Source organism: Ruditapes philippinarum, unplaced genomic scaffold, assembly GCF_026571515.1.
Source record: "Ruditapes philippinarum isolate M1 unplaced genomic scaffold, ASM2657151v2 ctg410_1_1_1_1, whole genome shotgun sequence".
NCBI lineage: Eukaryota > Metazoa > Mollusca > Bivalvia > Venerida > Veneridae > Ruditapes > Ruditapes philippinarum.
Genome location: NW_026851999.1, coordinates 115,119 through 135,397, shown reverse-complemented (window position 1 = coordinate 135,397; position 20,279 = coordinate 115,119). Strand labels below are relative to the sequence as shown.

Here is a 20,279-nt window from a genome sequence, read left to right as displayed (position 1 = left end):
AACAATATGTAAAAACGTCATCCATAACATAATTAAAGGGTATAAATCAATATCTTATAAAATAATTTAATTAAATTTATCAACAGTAAAATTTATATTGGTTCCATAATTATATGGCTGATTCCCGAAAAAATGTAACATATAATGTCTGTGTTATTTAATACACATGCATAATGTACGTAAACTGATTAAAATGTTCCGGGACAAACTATTATTTTGCTATATTAAGAAGGGTTTTACCCGTTTAGCAATGAAGTTTTGCATCAGATATACATGTATAGCTTTAAACACTTTATATAATAGAAATATGTTTGTGATTTCCGTTCTAGATAATATATAAAACGATCTATGTACTAACCATGTATTTGATGATTGCAAATTTTACACATATAATTTACAAAAACATCTATAGTCATCTATAGTCATGTTCCTATTTCCGACCACATAGCAATCAAAGGCCAACCATGAAATAAACATGTACACAAAACAACAATACAAAACGTAACTAGACAAAAAGGATAATAAAGAAAGGATTTTAATTATGAATACTGAAAACAAATTATTGGCACAAATATCAAGACTAATTCAGTAAATTTATCAGTATGGAAAGATGTAAGGCATAATTGAAGAGAGAATTAACTTGTTTAAAACCAATACATTTAAGCTTTAAAACTTTGACACAAACCCATTAATCAAGCTTCATTTTCGACAAGTGAAAATACTTCAGTTTAATGGTAAAATGAGAGCGTTCATTCTAGAGCAAAAATCAGACCAATAGACTAAGTATGATTTATAAACGTAACGTAGTGGACGAGTTTGTATGGTCCATATGAAACTCTAGCAACTGTTCTGCTTAAACTGAAGCGGTATTCTGACAAGACAAATTACTGGTAAATAATCGGTTCCATACTTATGTTTATATCTAACTCGCTTTAAGTGTATAAAGCTACGTATTACAGTATATGCTGCAAAACAACAATTAATTTTTGAATTTAAAAGAGGAATAATTCCAAATTCTTGTATTAAAAGAAATATTGTTGTAAAATGTCTTTAATGCTCAAAATCATAGCTAAATGGATAAAACCCTACTTAAACTAGTAGCATAATATTTTTCCCGAAACATTGTTTTCTCTGTTTCCTCTGTTTACGTAGAATCTGTGTAATTTATTTATTTGTGCTTAATAATAGAGTCATTTTATAATTTCGAGAATTGGTCATAACGTTGTGGAAACTATAATTTTATTGTTGGCAAATTTCGTATTAATATTTCATAACATAAATCTTTATACACTTTAAGAAGGTAAATAAGCTCTTGTCTTTTATTAAAAGTAAACGTTAATAATAGTGTATTTAATCAAGGCAAGGTAAAAATGTTTCCTTTAAACTGCATTATTTCATCAGTGAAATAACAATAACTGCACAGTTAAGCACTTGAATGTTACATCTATCGACTCCATTAATAATTAACCTATGAAAATAATTGTTTACATAAGCACATGGTCGTAAATCAGTTATTTTAGCATCAATGTCAAATACTTTCTTGAAAGAAATTTAGCTAAACGCTTTCGTTCAAAAACACAAAGTTATTGAGATGTTTTTGCAACTTTGTTAAGAAGTTATTTTAAGCCTAAGATACATAAAGCACTTCGACGATTGTATTTTAGAACATTCGAAAACATTAGTTCTTTTACATGTAACGTTTACTTAATTCAAATATTGAGTGAGACACTTTGATACTACAGTGTTGCTCTAACTACCATATATATTACACGGAAAAGTTGTCTAAAATAAATATTAATGAAAAAAAAAGTAATTTTTGATGCACTATATTTAAAAAAATATAACATAAGAGGATTATTATTATTGCAAACATACCATGTGAATTACATTCATATAATAAATTAAACAGCTTTAATTGGATCTTTCCTGTCAGATAGGATAGTTAGTAAGTTTGAATAGTTACATTATCTAATTTATTATCAGTTATACATAATTATTGTTCAGCATTAATTTTTATAAATGGATATTGTTCTAACATAACATATAGCATTTTTGCCTAAATACCAAACATCTGATCGTCTTTTTATCTAAACGCGCAAGTAATATGTCCTTCGACATAACAATAAGTATAAGCAAAATTCTAAGAATCGCAAAACTCGCATTTCTTAAAAAAGCATGACAAACTAAGCATCTTGTTTATTGAAGAGCACGTCAGTTTTGTGGATGATAGTCTTTGATAGATGATGATATTTTTCTTCCTATAATGAAATTTATTGCCAAAAAATAAATCATGTAGACAATAATGGCATGTGAAATAATGCAGTCGTATTTCAAACTGAAATTATCTAGATTTAGTTTTACGATGAGTTTTTTTTTAACTGTATGAACTTTCCAATACTTGAATGCCGTCACCCATAACAAAATGTCTTACATCATAACATTGCTTAGAAATGCGCCTTTACAACGGATCTTGGAAAGACTGTTGTGTAATTATGATAACCATGTAATCATATTATATAATATGTCACTTGCAATCCAAATATACATGGACATTCAAAAGATATTTGAAGGAAGTATATATCCTAGCAATGTTCATGTTGTTTCATCGTGGGATTTATCGATGTTTTTCTGATAATGAAAGTTTAATGCAAATACAGATTCTCGGTATGAAACCGCTTTGGATTTTGTACATGACGTAAAAAGATATGTGCTAATACATGCAAATTGACATTCCTTCCTGTATGATTATTAGTTGTCTGAAATACATTGATTGTGTTCTAAATTGTTAACATTTTTAATTTCAATCTGTCTATCTGTGCATTTATGATCATTACAAACATGGGTAACTTCTGCTTATATAACCTAAAATAAAATTTCATAAATATGTTGTCGACTGTCACAAATATAAAGTTTATTTAGGTCATAAAACAGTCATTTCACACCAAATATAGATTTTATTCTTTGTAGTAAGCACAAATACTGATACTGAAGAGTCCCAGATGCTCCCACTATATGTACTTAGAATAATTATAACAAAATGTGACAATTTATCACTGGTATTCAGACATATATGACAAACAGAATATGCAGGAGTTTCTTCCACCTAATAGTGCAGTTTAACAATGTTTTAAGATTATTTATAATGTTTACTTCTCGATAATACATATCAAGATATATTGCACTGAAAGTGTATTTTACGATATGTGTGTATTTGAATTGGTAACATTGACATTGTTATTATAGCAATCTATTGAACTGTTCTAAAGAACAAATTTATACGCTTATACTTATTCTAAACAGGAGAAACAACGGTCATCGTATCACACCCTAGGTATACTTAATATCAGGAAAAAAAATTGTAATGTTTGTTATTTGAATTAATCCTCTTTTGTTTGGTATTTAATAGCATATAAGATATGAAACAAGCTAAAATTACGATTCCCATATACACTTCACTGATTGTATTAATTCAAGTACTTTTAAAACAGCAACGATCAACAATACCTTTATCAATTAAAGTTTCATATATTATCTTAATTGATTGCATGTTTGATTTTTGCCGTGATACTGTCGGTATGTCTTACAAGTTTTGTGAGAATGTTAGCTCTTAGCTGTTTATCAACACAAATGGGGGACATATTCATATTTGTCATGCGAAATTCATTGTGTAATATTTTAAGAACGTGGATAAGTAAGTTTACCTTTATTAAATGTAATCGTTATTTATAGTACAACAACAATACTTTAAAAGTCATACATTCAGATGCCATTTATAATTAACCTATAAAAGTAATTCCTTACTTAAGCAGGTGCTCCCAAATCAGTCCATTAAGCTCAAATACTTTCTTCAAAGACATTGAGCTTATCGTTTTCGTTCACAAACACAAACAAAGTTATGCAAATAATTTTACAACTTATCGTAAAAGTTTTTCAGCCATAATTTGATGTAGTACGTTTTACAATTTGCTTTAAAACAATTCTTCTCTTATATACTAAGCTTGCGTATGCTCAATGCTTAATCGATCACTTAATTCAAATAAAGTACAATTATTCTATATTCGAAACAATTGCCTAAAATAAAAGTTAATAAAAGTTAATTAAAGCTGAATAAAATCTCTTTTGGGAAAGTTATTTTTGACACAAACACATATAAATGTTATTGCACTAGAAGTTTATATTTGGAAACATAATATATGAATTACATGTGTAATAAATGATATTTTATTGGATCTTAAGTTTAGATAACTTAAAAAAGATGGTTTGTAAGTTGAAAGGTTTTAATAATAAAATAACTATATATTTATACATATTATAAATGCATTAGGTGATTTACCCTTTAATGGGTAAATAAATGGTCGAGCTTACCATGCCAAACATAGTATTAAAAACATAAGTAGAGCGTCGTTCTAATCAAATGCATTTTTTGCATAAGTGTCAAATATCATTGGCGTCCGCGCCGAAGCGCGGCGCCCTTATGGAATGAAATCAGATTTTGTGAAAGGGCGACAGCAACTTCTCGAGCCTTTTAGTCGGTCATAATAAAAGCCGACCATTCCGATCGGTATGAGGGTGCTTGATTATTAATTAAGAATGAAATGTCGCGATATGTTACAATTAATAGCGAACTGGAGAATTTCGCAATGCAAACATTTTCAAATGAAATAACCTTTTCCGTCAATAAATCGCGCTCTTAGGGGTTTTTTATTTATCATTTTGTAGTACACAGTGGGTTATCATGGTATGTTATTGTTGTACATGTCAGTTGATGACCTAAATATTCCGAAAATCTATTTATAGATATATCTATTTATCACTCCTATCGGTAATTCCCGGTCTCTCCCGGTCTATTTTGACCGGATTTACTAGTGACCGGCGAATAGTACCGGTCTCTCCCGGTTTTGGAGTGGATGTTTGATAAGCATGTTTCATTTTATCTGACAATAAATGTACAATAATTGAGAAAAAGGTACATTTTTATGGTATTAATACGACATTATCAACTTTAAAACATTTTATTTAATTTGTTATCCGTGTTTAGTAAAGATGCCGAGGAATTATTCAAAGTTACAAATTAGATTTTATGAATTATTCAATTGATTGATAATTTAAAAAATTATAAAGAAAAATACAAATGTACATGTACATGGTTTAAGAATAAACAATATTATATATTGAAAGATAAACCATAATTTACTGACTTTTTCCAGTTAAGTTTTGTTTATAATCGTCGGTCAATATGTCAATTGAATTCTTAAAATTTATTTTACAATTTTAATAAAAAAAGAGTAGTAAAAACGCAGTATTAAAAAAGCACATAAAACACAAAAAAGAAAAGAAAACAATATTCATAAAATTTGTATTTTTTTATTAAAATTAATAGATATTACAATTTAATATTGAATAATAAACAATTATGCTCAACATGATCAACATGGTAATATAACCAGTGTCATATTTTTACTAAGTGTGAACAGATACCTTAAGAGGGGGTCTTCGATAATAGCGATAACATAATAAGGGACAATTACAAAGGTGTGGTACCGTACGTGTTGATCATGCGTTACACATATGGATTATAAATGATTGTATACATGTATATCCGTTGCTATTAATAACCGCGGTCATAAAGAAATAACAAGTAATATTCTAATCTCTAGCATGCCAATCAAAGTTCATAATGAACAATGTCTTTCGTCCGGTCATTCATAAGTGATCTACATTTCTGGTAGTTTATAAGAATATCTTGTCATCATATGTCTACTAGTTCATCTTCACTTGCTGCATTTCTTGCTTGGACGCCCTTTGATGCTTTGCATCAATGCTTTTCTTGTATTGTGTTTGTATTAAAACTTTGAAAACACTCCTGTGCAAGAGTCTCGGAATAGCAGTCAAGACTGTTCTTTGATTATAATAAACTAATGTAATTATATTAAATATTTTATATAAGTAAAGCATAAATTTTGAAAATCAATGTAGTAATTATACAATGCCCTTTGACAAAACAACAATCCTGTGCAATACTCTTGGAATAGTAGTTAAGACTGTTGTTTGATTATAATACACCATGTAATTATAATAAATATTTTTATAAGTAAAACATAAATTTTGAAAATCAATGTAGTAATTATATATTGACAATTGTTCATGTTGTTTCATTCTGGGACTAATCGATGTTTTCTGGCTATGTGAATGTAAAACAAATACAGACTCTGGGTAAAGTAAAGAAACTGCGTTGACGTATGATGACTTTTCTCTTAAATTTCTGTTTTGTTTTAACTTCGTCTCAATCTTGTTGCTAGTTTTTAGTTTTTGACAATTTTGCCAGAAATTTAACTCGAAACCTAAGGACAATAACAATAATCAATAGTAAATGTCGTCTGTCTATAATACCTGTTGTAATTTACTGCCTGCCTTAAATGTGAGCTGCATATCGGTCTCTATAAACATACAATTACTGATTAATGATTTAAAATGTCAGATATATATAAAAGTATAAATATATGCTAAGTATCAGGTAACAAATATTCTTCCTATATCTGGTTTTGTTTTGATGGTAATAATCTGTGATCCTTTACGTGCAAGTCTGTATACTATACTTATCTAGAAATTTCAGAAGTGAAATAACATATATGTAACATGTGTGTAACATTTGGAGGAAGATAATTAACCCATAATTTAGTTTATCGGGTGCAAATTTTTACACTAAATGCTATACATTGCACCATATTCTGTAAGTAAAGATATATGGATGATTCACATGCAATAAGGGGTTAGGTGCCCTTTTCCCTTAGTTCTAAAGTAGGCCGAAAACCAATTTTACTCATAATATCAAACAAGTATTTAAATGGACACTAAAAACAGCTACAAAAAAGTTCACTTTGTTGTTTTTTTGTACTTAATTAAGATTATGGTGCGGATAAAACTACTCTTTATGCTTTTTTTGAAAGCAAACAGTGGCTTTGGGCTCAATGAAACCTTTCTGAATTATATATATTTATGTTTTTTTTTCGACATCTGAAAAGCATAAGTTCTGCTGTGGTAGAAATGAATGGATGTAATGACACTATAAATCAGACATTTCCGTCGCTCTGATGTCAAAAAATGTCAAGTTTTTTGTCCAATTCTGCTTAAGCAGGTGGGAGGGGGGCGTGTATTGTATCTTTCATTATCCAGGCTCGTCCATGGACGGCCAAAATCAAACCAAATCTGCAATATTTTAAATTTTGTCATTTTGGGCGTCTTTTGGGACTCTATTTTACATAAATTTGTTGGCTACTGTCTCATATTATTAACTATGTTTCCTCAATAAAACAGACATTTTCTCGCAAAACGTTGAAAATATTCTTTACAGTGAACATATTCTGATACTTGAAAATCATTTACGCTCCTAAAATTGTCACTTCAATTAATCATAACAAATGTGACAATTTATCATTGGTAATCAGAAACATATGAGAGGAAAGCATGTGCAGCTCATTCATTGAATTATATATGTATGTAATTATGCAAATTTGTCAATTTTCAAACATGGAAAAATATGTAAAATATGTATTGCAAATATTTGTACATATTTAAGGTAATCATTAAATTATATGCATTCATTTCTTATTGGAAAAATTGACTTAGAATTTATAGAAAACTAAATTCTCATTACCTCCCTTTATTTACATGAAATATTAAATTCGGTAATATCTTTATAAATAATGTTTTTTGAAACTTACAATATCGATAAATCTTAATTTGAGCATCATTATTTGTATATAAAACCATGTGTTACAGGATCTTTAAGGCATTATTGAAGTGGAGAGCATTACCTTGTTTAAAACAAACACATTTTAGATATAGAACCTTTAAACAAACCCATTAGTCAAGCTTCATTTTCGACAAGTGAAACTACTTCAGTTAAATGGTTAAATGAGAACGTCCATTCTAGAGCGATTTCAGACTATAACACTAAGTTTGATTTATCAACGTAAGGGAGAAGACGAGTATCTTATGATCCATATGAAGCACGTGCAACTTTTCTGCTAAGACTAAAGACGGTATTATGGCAAGACAAATTACTGGTAAATAATCGGTTCCATACTGATGTTGATATCTAACCCGATACAAACTCAGTAGATATTCAGTGTTTAAATACGTATCATCCTGGAACACGTGAAAAGTCGTTATTTAAAGTGTATAAAGCTGTGTACAACATATGCTGCAAAAATAAATGTTTAATAATTCAAAGAGAAGGCACACTTTCAAGATGCTTGTTTAAATTAAAGAAATATGGATAGTTGTCTTTAAAGCGAATGGCTGACGCACGAAAACCATTGCTAAATGGATATAATCCCACTTAAAATAGCAGCATAATATTTTTTTCCGGAACATTTTGTTTTCATATAATATATTTATTTGTGATTAATAATGCAGACATATTATATCAAAACTCTTTCGACGATTTGGCAATAACTGTGTAGAAACAATATAATAGTTTTCGTTTTGTTGACACATTTTATATTAATATTTCATAACATAAATCTTAATACACTTTAAGAAGGTTAATAAGCACGTGTCTGTTATTAAAAGTAAACGTTAATAATAGTACATTGAATAAATGCAAGTTAAAATATGTATTCTTTAAACTGCATTGTTGCATCAGTGAAATAACAATTACTGCTCAGTAAAACACTTGAATATTAGATCTTCCGACGCCATTAATAATTAACCTACCACAATAATTGCTTACTTAAACAGATGCTCTTAAATCCCTCAATTCTTGAAGAATCAATTGTCTAAATACCTTCCTGAAAAAATATAAGCTAAACGCTTTCGTTCAAATTCACAAACTAAGTCATTAAAATATTTTTACATGTTTGTTAGCAAGTGTTTTCCGGCATTATTATCAAACAAGAGGGCCATGATGGCCCTGAGGTCGCTCACCTGTATATAACCCCCCCCCCACACACACACACACACAGACACCCATAAGAAGATGTTTCATGCTAAACATCTAAGCTGTAGCTCATTGGGCTTTTTAAAAGAAGATTTTATTTAGTTTTTACTATACACATATAGTTAAAAACAATGACACCCCTTGGGCAGGGCCAGTTTTGACCCCAGACCTTTTAATTGAACAAACTTTGTAGACACTTACTAGAAGATGTTTCATGCTTAATATCTAAACTCTAGCTATTGGGTTTTTTTCAAAGAAGATTTTAAGTTTTTGCTATACACATATAGGGAAAATCAATGACCCTCGGGGCGGGGCCAATTTTGACCGCAGGGCTTTTGTTTGAACAAACTTTGTAGACACTTACTAGAAGATGTTTCATGCTAAATATCTAAACTCTAGCTATTTGGGTTTTTTCAAAGAAGATTTTTAAGTTTTTACTATATGCATATAGGGAAAATCAATGACCCCCTGGGACGGGGCCAATTTTGACCCCAGGGCTTTTATTTGAACAAACTTGGTAGACACCCATAAGAAGATGTTTCATGCTAAACATCTAAGCTCTAACTCATTGGGCTTTTAAAAAGAAGATTTTTTTTAAGTTTTTACTAATACACATATAGTTAAAAACAATGACATCCCTGGGGCGGACCAGTTTTGACCCAGGGCTTTTATTTGAACAAACTTTGTAGACACTTACTAGAAGATGTTTCATGCTTAATATCTAAACTCTAGCTATTTGGGTTTTTTCGATGAAGATTTTTAAGTTTTTGCTATACACATATAAGGAAAATCAATGACCCCCGGGGTGGGCCAATTTTGACCCAGGGCTTTTATTTGAACAAACTTTGTAGACACCTATTAGAACATGTTTGATGCTAAATATCTTAGCTCTAGCTCTTTGAGTTCTTTAAAAGAAGATTTTTTAAGTTTTTACTATACGCATATAGGGAAAATCAATGACCCCCCTGGGGCGGGGCCAATTTTGACCCCAGGGCTTTTATTTGAACAAACTTGGTAGACACTCATTAGAACATGTTTCATGCTAAATATCTTAGCTCTAGCTCTTTGGGTTCTTTAATAGAAGATTTTTTAAGTTTTTACTATATGCATATAGGGAAAATTAATGACCCCCTGGGGCGGGGCCAATTTTGACCCCAGGGCTTTTATTTGAACAAACTTGGTAGACACTCACTAGAAGATGTTTCATGCCAAATATCTAAGCTCTAGCTCTTAGGGTTTTTTTAAAGAAGATATTTAAAGTTTTTTCTTTCGGTTGCCATGGCAACCAGAGTTCTGCATGGAATTGAATTCCTTGAACAATTTGTATAGGTGACCACCAAAGTAACATTCCTGTGAAGTTTGGATGAAATTGGCCAAGTGATTTATGAGAAGATGTCATTTAAAGTAAAAGTTTACGGACGACGGACGGACGACGGACGGACGCCGGACGAAAAGCGATCACAAAAGCTCACCCTGTCACTTTGTGACAGGTGAGCTAAAAACGAGTTACACTTTGATGCTAACATTTTGCCTTACTCTTTACAGTGTATGTTAAAGTTGCCTAAAATAACTGGTAATATAAACGAAATACGATTTTAATGCACACACATTTAAATATTATTGCATATTAAGATATTTATAATAATAGGTAACACACGATGTGAATTACATTGTAATGAATCATACGACTTTTATTGAATCTTCCTGTCAGATAGGATAGTTTGTAAGAAAATAAGTTTAAAAAATGGTTTAATTTACATATGATTATACATAATTAATGTTTAGCATTCCAACAAAATAACAGAACTGGATCTTGTTCTAATCTATAGTATGTTTGCCGAAATATCAAACACATTGATCGTCTTTTTATCTTAACGCGCATATGATATGTCCTTTGGCATAAAAAAAGTATGATAAATTATTATGCAAAATTCTAAGAATCGCTTTTCTTCAAAAACATGTCAAGCTAAGAATCTTTTTTATTGAAGAGCACTTTTTTCTTCGTATAATAGGAACTATTGCCAACAAATCGAGGGATTTATCGATGCTTTAATGATAATGAAAATTTACTGCAAAAACAAATTCTAGAAAAAAAACTGCTTTGGATTTTGCATATGACGTATGAAGATTATAGTGCAGATAAAGGTAGATTGAAATTCCTCCCTGTTCTATTATTAGTTGTCTAAAATATTCCCTTAAAATTCTAAATTGTTTACCTATAAACATTTTTATATCCCATGTCAATCTGCGCATTTATAATCATAACAAACACGTGTAACTTTTTCTTATATAACCTAAAATAACATGCCATTTCATAAATATGTTGACGACTATTACAAATATAAAGTATTTACGTCATAAAACAGACATTTCCAGGCTAAATATAGTTTAAATAATAAAATTATGTAATAGGTAGTTATACAAAAATTTTGTTTAGCATTCAATAAAACAGAACTGGATTTTGTTCTAATGCCTAAATATCAAACATCTGACCGTTTTTTGATCCAAACGAGCAAGTGATATGTCCTTTGACATAACAATAAGTATAATTATGCATAATGTTTAGAATCGCATTTCTTCAAAAGCATGTCAAGCTAAGAATCTTTTTTATTGAAGAACCCTTCATTTCATGGGCTATTAATGATTGTATTTTATTCCGTCTAAAGAAATATATTGCGAACGAATAAAACATATTACACAAATAAAATAATAGAAGCAAGTACAAGAACTAAGTCGTATTTCAAACTAAATTTTAAATATTTAATATTTATGCTTGCGATGGGCTTTTTTCTATAACTGGCATATACAGAAGTTATTATTTCCTTGCGAAAGTAAAAGAAACTAAACTGCTTGGCAGCCTGTCATTGTAAGATGAGTAGGCTGAAGTAAGGTTTGCTGAAGTCAAAAAGGCTTACTGCCTTGATTCCGATGGGAAACTACCAACACAGTGTTTTTATCCAAAAAAACATCATATGTCATGTGACACAACATCAAGTCTGTGTAATATTCTAAGAATCGTAGTACTTTTAAAGAATGTCAAAATGAAAGCACCTTGTCCGTTGAGAACACTTAAGATTTATGTATTATTGATGGTTATAATTGTCTGTTTATATTGACGAATTATATGGTTAATATTTGCATATTTTAGATATTTCATTAAACAAAATGAAGTTGTGTATGTTAAATTCCACTAATGATTTGATGGTTTCAACTTTCTATTTGATATTGATCACATGCATATCTATTGAGCTCCTGCAATGATGTTCCTATCACTTTTCTTGAAAAATACATAACGCAGAAATGTTAGTCGTGTTATTTTCTTTTTTCATTACATACCCGTGCCGCTCTTGCGACTATGTAAAATAGTATTGCATGGTCGTGGATATATTTTGACTTGACATAATTTGCTTAATACAAACGTTTAACATACTGTAAAGGTGCGGTAACTGTTAATGATACACTATAGGCGCGTCAATGACAAAAATATATTATTTTTCACTTTAAACAGTCTTTATTTTGGCATTATGTGATAAATAGAATATAATTATATTCGTGCAGGTTCATTACTGAATTTATTGAACTCGTTCAATGAAGTATTATTATGCTCGCCTGAGTCGCGCATATCATAATTTCATTCAACTCGTTCAATAAATTCAGTATTGAACTTACACTCATTCAATATCCTGTTTATATGTTACCTTCATCTGAAACTCCCATTTCATATATTTTTAAACTCTGACCTAAATTATCCGTTCTTATAAATAGAACGTAATTAGAGATTCGAATTAGTTTATACAAACATCATCAATAGTGTTTAGATTATACCGTTTGACGAAAGATATGTATACCTAAGTTTTGAAAATTTTTAGATAATGCACTTTGGCTCGAAATAAAGAAATTGCATCATTTCTCTTACAGTTGAAATTAAAATATAAACACTTATGAAGAGACATTTATCTGTATTTTCAGATAAAAAGATATAATCAGATCTCTACCTCACTTCGATGAAACCATACTTACACGGTTGTGGAAAGAAAGATTTTTTTCTTGTATATCTGTTATGTTAAATACGTACTTACAATGTTGAAATATGTTTTTGTCAATCAAAACAACAGGACAACTATATGTGATAATATCATGTGTCCGTGAAGTGTAACGTATAACTGTATATTTTTGTACTCTGCATTGAATTTATGACAATTATGCAAAACAATAACCGTACTTGAATTGTTTCTGCAGACGTTAAATAAATGGAAAAACATTTGGTCTAATGCGTAACAAGTAACTTTCAAATGACATTACAGTTTTGCACTTCAGTCTCTGCAATGCGTGTATGTCAATTTCAACAGGCTGATAAAACATACGATATATTTGTATATTACGTACTGGCTAGATTTCAAATTTCGAAGCTGTGTATGTTTTTCTGATATTCAGCTTTTTAATTAAAAATATTTTGAATCATCTCATTTTGACAAAAATCTAACGTCATGGTAATGAATATATATGAATAATATCATAGTCATTCTTTGCTCTTTTCATAACCCTTTGAAAATAGTAAGAAGCGGCAATTTCCGCTTGACACCAATGATTGTTTTAAGTTGTGTTTATAAGGATATTTTACATATTATATTTTCATTTCTTATGAACACTTTGCAGGCAGGTATATAAAAATGTTTATTATATAGACGTTACTCGGATACTCGGATATTGGCGATTTAGACCTTGACATTACAGATCGGGTATGCGTAAGTTCTCAGATCTGTAGATTGTAATTAACACATATAAATTAGACTTTCTAACTGGCATAACCTCGTTTTGTTTACTTTTGAAATGCATTTACCATGTTCTCAAACATTTTTCAGCTAAACTTCAATTATAAACTGTTGTTATATGAACTATGTGAGTATTTATTCTTTATAAATTTTTTAATTTTTCATTCAAAATGTCTTAACCAACTTTATTACATCGTTTAGTTATAAGAACAAACTAGAGGATTCGTGAATCGTCAGGTTTGAAATGGGATCGGATCGCGACCTAGATGCCAATACACCTCCCTAATGTTTACTATATACACGTTTCATAAGATGAATTTTGATTCAATACATCTTCAAACACATTTTTGAATGAACAGCTACACCGACAGCATGGAATGACAAAACATAAATGAAAACTCAGAAAAAATCGAAACACGTTCATACGAAAACACGTTGGAAATCCAAAAATTTTGGGAAGTTATCTTGCAAAATTTGCCATATACTATGAGAGAGAAATGTTAAAATAAATTGACAATTTTTTGACAACCACTTTAATTGTGTAATTTATGAAGCCCTTATCTTATATATCAATGTAAAATGGAGAACAAATTAACAGGAAATAGCTTTATAGATAAATCATTTTAAAATTACCTTTATTCGTGAATGTGATACAGTCAGGAAGGGAATTATGAGCACAAGTAAATAAAACGTAAAAATAACTACAAAAGACATTATCCATATGCTTCATTCTTCAACATTCATTCAAAATCGCCACCTGCCAAAGCATGCCTTTATTTCACATGTAAAAGCACACTGTTTCAGAAATCAAAACTTTCTTGTTATTTCAACAAATTAGAGATATTATTTCATCTTTCTTTCTGAAAACATATTTTTGGCATGTTACATCCTAAGAACAAAACCAAAAGGTAATCTCTGGCATATATAATCTAATATATAGAAATTTCACAACGACACACGACTGGTTTCATTGTAAAAAATAATGGATGCATTCACCTGTACATATTTTTAAAACAGAAGACAAATAAGTAACTGAAGATAATTTCTATTGTTATTACTCAATCTAAGTAAAGTGTTACACTGAAGGGATCCGAATTAATTTGAATTTTTTACGGCATTTGGGCATTTTTACCTTCTTGAAAACGATCCTTGAAAGTTAAACATATATTTTATTTATTATTTATTTCTAAGATGTATTTTCTCAAAAGGTAATTGTATTGAAAGTCTCTATTGATTTAAAATACTTACATACAAAACCACTTACACCCTTTGAGTTAACCTGTTTATTCTGACGGCAATGCTTCAGTCACAATTGAATCATCAAATCCATTATTAGGCGCACTAGTTGATACGTTTTCAGTAATACTCTCTCTATGACTTTGATTAAAAGGGAAAAATACCACATGTCAACTATTTCGCCGCTATGTTTTAGCTTCTAAGACAAGGACTAAGGAGGAATGCCGAAGTCCAAACATGCAAACATAATGGAGTATTCTTATAATGCTCATCAGCTGTAGATTTGGTAGCGACCATGTAATCGAAAGACTACCAATCTAATATTGCATTCGTTATAGATTAAGTTAAATAACGTTTTGCACGTCATGGTGAAAATTTCCACTTCCTTGTTCTCGCGATAATTGCACTGTAATCATATCATAAATTACCATGCAGCGATAATAGTGGGAAGAACTAATAAGCTAGAAAAGGAGATATCCCTCGTGGGCAAGAAAAAACAAAGTTTAAAGGTGAAAATTGCAGACTCAGTTTTATTATATTCATTCTAATACTTTAAGATATAGCTAGCAGCCCTGCCATACAAACTCAAAATGAGGTAAATGTTAATTGTTTTAATTACGTATGTAAAATACATAAGAAAATGAAGGACTTTAGTAGTAACCTCTTATCATCAGCTCAATAGCGTATCATGTCTCGGTGTCCACGAGGGGTTGATCAAGACACTTTATTGGTTTGGACCACCTAAGATGGTTGCCCGACTGAACTAAGGAATTAAAAAAAAAATCAGTGACTTTTTCATAATTCAATCGGTTATTTTAAGAACTTGGAGTTTATATTGTGAAATTAATAGGAGAGAATTCTTATCTTAAGATGAATTATAAAATATCAAGTGGCGACATTTCAGGGATCTTAGAGGAATTTCTTTTTTTTTCTTCAATATTATATTAAAAATTCACATAAGTGCGAACCTAAATAAAAGAAATGAACGAAAAATATTTTTTCTCGAAATTTACAAGCTACAAACGCTTTGAACATGTTACGTTAATTGGCAATAGATAATCATTTATGAAGACATTGCATAATAGGTGTGATAAAATTGACATATGAAGTAATCAAAAACGCACTCGGGAGAAAAATACTTCATCTTAGTGAAAATACATATGGCTTTTACTACCAAGATACAAACTCCAGATGTATGAATGATGCCACTTCTGTGGAATAAATGCCTCTGCAGAGAGATACATGTGCTGAAAAAAATTACTCAGGCAAATTTCATATGAACTTGAATGCCTGAATGCTATGATATCAACAAAATATAGATCTAATTTAATATTGCTTGCATACTATAAAATATTAATGTAATATGGAAATAGGAAATACATAATTATACATTTGATGTCTTGTGATGTCAATAGTTGCTAAATATAGAAATATTCGCGACTTCAATGAACAGATAATAGCAAAATTTGCCAGCTTTAATTATTATCAGGGAATGAAGTGTGTTTTGTATCAATTAACTCTCAATGGTGTAATGTTCGTGTGTTTTTTGTTTGTTTGTTTGTGGTTTTCTATTGTTGCTGTGTGGTTATTTTGTTGTTGTTTTTTTCTTCTTTTTTTTCATAAAAAATCTCTTCCTCTTCGCTACATCTTCATTGTACCATCACGTCATTCTAAGACGGATTTTGCAATGAATCATCATCATGAATCAAGCTCCAAAATTAGAGAAAAACGCGTGATATTTGCACACTTTGAACAATGTTTAATGTCTTAATGCTTTATTCACAATTACTTCTTATATGTAATTAAATGCACACCCTAAATAACAGAACGGAAATTAAATGTGAACTATATTATGCGGGTCATATTTGAAAGCAGTTACTGAATTACTTGAATTTTCTTTATTATATTACAAGGTATATGTTTTATTATATTACAAGGTATATGTTAAGACAATGATACATTAGTTTCAGATGATAAACGCTTTTCCTACTGGTATAAACTGATATGCTTTATCTCTAAGATGATATAATTATGATATATATGCAGCAATGTCAGATATTACAAAACGAATATGCAAAATATGTGAATAAAGATCATTTTTAAGGTTAAGTTGAAAGCAAATATTAATACTAACAACATAAAGTGAATAGTAAGCAGTGCACCATATATATTTATTGAAGTTCAAATTTATATGATTGATTAATATTGCAGGCAATAACGGGTTATGTTTCCTTTTTAACCAGGTTTTCCAAAGAATTTTACTAAAAACTTTACTAAAAACTTTTTATTAATCATGTAAGAATAATACAAATCATGACTAACTAATTCACGGTAACATGCTTCATCTTGTTTGGGTTTCATTCTGGTAATGAATGAATAAATGAATGAATGAATGAGTGAATGAGTGAGTGAGTGAGTGAGTGAGTGAGTGAGTGAGTGAGTGAGTGAGTGGGCGGGCGGGCGGGCAGGTTTTGGATGGATGGATGGATAAACGGGTGGGTGGGTGGATGGATGGATGGATGGATAATGGATAAACGGGTGAATGAATGAATGAATGAGAATGAATGAATGAGAATGGATGAATGAACATAAAAACGCTTATCATTTTAACAGACCTACACATAATTGTTTAGGCAAACTATGAAAGAAATAAAGAAAATCATGAACTTATGTAAAATAATGTATTCGAACGTTCTCACTTCTGCTACACATTATACCAGATAAAATTTATGTCTTTGAATAAACGCTATGTAATGAAATATCTTAACGTTATACAAAACATTTGAAACAAGTTACTAGTACTTTTAAGTTATACGAGTATTTACAATTTTACAATTTCATATCAATTCGTTGATGTCTTTCTCAAATTAACAGTAAGTTTCTTCAATAATAATGCTATTCCTAAATGATATTCTTTGAAGTACATACATAATGTGATACTTTAAATATCTAGACGCTGTCATAATTGATACTCCAAATAATTATAACAAATGTGACAATGTATCATTGGTAATCAGAAACATATGAGAGAAGATAGTGTGCAGCAGTTTCAACAAAACAACACCGCTCAAAGTTCGCTTTGTAAACTTACACTTAATTCACGTCATATTGCATTATTTAAAGGTGTAGTTAAAAGATATGTCTGTTTTTAATTGGAACCATTGACATATTCCGAAGAGTAGATGTATGCAGCAAAAAATAGTATGATTTGCTGACCGGTGCTATATTTCAGTTATATTTCAGATTTTCTGTTTTTCTTCTTGTTTTTTTTCTTCGAATTCGTATCTTGTCTTAGAAATCTTGCATATCTGAAAGAATGCTACCATTGACAAGAAGTCACTGTTCAACTTCCTTATTGATCATTACTTTGATCATGATCTTCGTTGAGGGCATTTTGATGTACTTGAGCTATGTATATAGGCATTAATGTTAATATACGTTGTAAACCCTGACAGTTGCCTGTGAAAAGTATACTTTTTTAAAAATCAAACAATATTTTTTTGCATCAGATATATAGCTTTATACACATTAAATAATAGAAACATGTTTGCGATTTCTGTTCTAGATATAAAAAGATCCATGTACTAACCGCGTATTTGTTGATTGTAAAAATATTTACACAGATATTTTACAAAAACAACTATAGTCATATTCCTTTCCGAACACATATCAATCAAAGGCCAAACATGAAATAAACATGTACACAAAACAATCATACAAAACTTCATTAGAGAACAAAGACAATTAAGAAAGTAAGTATTTTAATCATGAATACTGAAAACAAAATATTGGCACAAATATCCAGACTAATTTAGTAAATTTATAAGTATGGAAAGATGTAAGGCATAATTGAAGAGAGAATCTTGTTTAAAACCAATACATTTAAGATGTAAAACTTTTCCACAAACCCATTAATCAAGCTTCATTTTCGACAAGTGAAAATACTTCAGTTAAATGAGAGCGTTCATTCTAGAGCGAATTCAAACTATTACACTAAGTATGATTTATAAACGTAACGCAGTGGACGAGTTTTTAACCACGTGCAACTGTTCTGCTTAAGCTGTAGCGATATTCTGACAAGACAAATCACTGGCATACTTATGTTTGTATCTAACTCGCTACAAACTCAGTTGATATTCAGTATTTGAATGCGTATCATCCTTGAACTTGTGTAAATTCGTTATAAGCTATGTATTACAGTATATGCTGCAAAACAACAATACATTTTTGAATTCTTATATTAAAATACATATGTTGTAAAATGTCTTTTAAGCGAATGGCTGATGCACGAACTCATAGCTAAATGGATAAAACCCTTCTTAAACTTGTAGCATAATATTTTTTCCGAAACATTTTTTTCTCTGTTTACGTATAATTTGTGTAATTTATTTATTTGTGCTTAATAATAGAGTCATTTTATAATTTCGAGAATTGGTCATAACGTTGTGGAAACTATAATTTTATTGTTGGCAAATTTTCGTATTAATATTTCATAACATAAATCTTTATACACTTAAGAAGGTAAATAAGCTCTTGTCTTTTATTAAAAGTAAACGTTAATAATAGTCCATTGAATCAAGGCAAGGTAAAATGTATATCCTGTATTGTTTCATCCGTGAAATCACAATTACTGCACAGAAAAACACTTGAATGTTACATCTTCCGACGCCATTAATAATTAACCTATGAAAATAATTGCTTACATAAGCAGTTGCTCTTAAATCAGTTCTTTAAGCATCAATTGTCACAATTCCTTCTTGAAAAACATTTAGCTAAACTTTTTCGTTCAAAACAAAAGTATAAGAATAGTTTTTTCAATTTAGCAAGTTTTTAGCAAAAATCAAAAGCAATTTACATTTGTGTTAAATTTTTTCTCTTACAGAAAATTGACATTTTTAAATAAGGGGAAAAACGGTAAAATTTTCTTTGCAAAACATTTTAAAAATTGATAAGAATATTTAAAATAAAAGGAAACATACATGTGATTACTTTGAAATAAATATCCCCTTTCTTGATCTTTTCTTCAAAATAGTTTGTAGTAAAATAATTTTTAAAAAATAAAATTTTTTAAATTTTCATTTACAAAATTTGTTAAGCAAAAAACAAAAATAAAAAAAATGGGCTTGTTATAATCAAAATGTTTTTTCCCCAAAATTCAAAAACCTAAATGTCTTTTTTATCCATACGTATAAATTTTTTCCCTTTTTGCAAACAAAAGTATAATTATGAAAAATTCTAAGGGATGTTTTTTTAAAAAACATGTAAACAAAAACATTTTTTATTGAAGAAAAGCATTCACTTTATGAATAGGTAAGGTATTTTTAATTCCT

General features: G+C 29.7%; 1 protein-coding gene across 1 annotated transcript in view; it reads right to left on the bottom strand.

The window, feature by feature from the left end:
* LOC132745078 (uncharacterized) overlaps nucleotides 1-20,279 on the bottom strand; it is a 260,458-nt gene that overhangs the window by 192,407 nt on the left and 47,772 nt on the right. The gene's annotated exons all lie outside the window — the stretch shown is intronic.